Source organism: Microtus ochrogaster, unplaced genomic scaffold (genome assembly GCF_000317375.1).
Source record: "Microtus ochrogaster isolate Prairie Vole_2 unplaced genomic scaffold, MicOch1.0 UNK29, whole genome shotgun sequence".
NCBI classification, from domain to species: Eukaryota; Metazoa; Chordata; class Mammalia; order Rodentia; family Cricetidae; genus Microtus; species Microtus ochrogaster.
In genome coordinates, this window is record NW_004949127.1 from 344,038 (window position 1) to 345,341 (window position 1,304).

Consider the following 1,304-nt stretch of genomic DNA (forward strand, 5'->3'; position numbering starts at 1 on the left):
AAAAAAAAAAAAAAATCATGCTGCATTTAGGAAATGTATCCACTGTCGATCCCTTGCCCTGAGAACTGAGCCCCAGACAGAACTCTGCCAGGACCCCTTCCTTCTAAGACATGGCCTGCCCCCACTGTGGGCTTAAGTTTCTGTACCCAGAGAAGTCTCCAACCACGGCTGAGTCTGCTGGGCTCTTCCCTCCAGGAACTTGACATGGGTGGGCTGCAGGGAAGCACGGCCCAGCCTCTGAGCCCCTCACATGAAATTGTCTCGCCCCTGAGGTCCTGGCATGCTTGCTGCAATAAACAACATGGCCAAAAGTGCCTTGGGGAGGAAAGGATTTACCTGGCTCCTGCATTCCAGTCACAGCCCACCATGAGGCAAGTCAGAGCAGGAACTGAAGCTTGAGCAGAGGCAGGAACCATGCAGGAACACTGCTTACTGCCTTCTTCTGTGGCTTGCGCAGCTCCCTTTCTTAGACTGCCCAGGTCCTTGTGGGAGCACGGCACTGCCCACAGTGAGCTAGGCCCTAACCATCACTCAAGAAAATGCCCCTAGAGACATGACCACATGGTGTGGGAAGTCCTTCCGTATGTGTTGCTTTATTGGCTAATAAACAAAGAATCTGTCTTCGCCTGTGATAGGGTAGAATAAAACTAGGTGGGGAAGAATAAACTGAATGCTGGGAGAAAGAAGGCAGAGTCGAGGAGAAGCCATGTAGCCCAGTTGGAGACAGACGCTCGGGATGGGACTTTACCCAGTAAGCCACAACCATGTGGCAATACACAGAAAAATGTAGATGGGCTAATTTAGGATATAAGTGTTAGCCAGAAATATGCTTAAGCTATTGGCCAAACAGTATGCAAATAATATGGTTTCTGTGTGATTATTTTGGGGCTGAGCAGCCAGAAACAAATGAGCGGCTTCCTCCAACAACCACGGTCAACCTAGGGAAGCAGTTCCTTCACAGGGGGCTCCAGTTCCTGTCAAGGTGACAGATACTAATCAGGACACCGACCATTAGCTGAGATGCTTTCCCCAGGCCTCTCCTACCTCAGAGCCCACTCTGTGGAGGTCTCCAGGGTCTTTCACCAGACAGCTGAGGAGGCTTTCTCCAGTGCTGTGACCACACTCAGGTTGCCTGGACTTCACACCATTCCCACCCTCTGCTAATGCCTCGTGTGTGACTGCAAATGATGAAATGGGAATGGAAGGCTACTTGGATGTGTGATGACATCCATAACATTGAACCAGTGCAGACAGCTCACATATGCTCTGCCCGTGCACACCAGTGCAGACAGCTCACATATGCT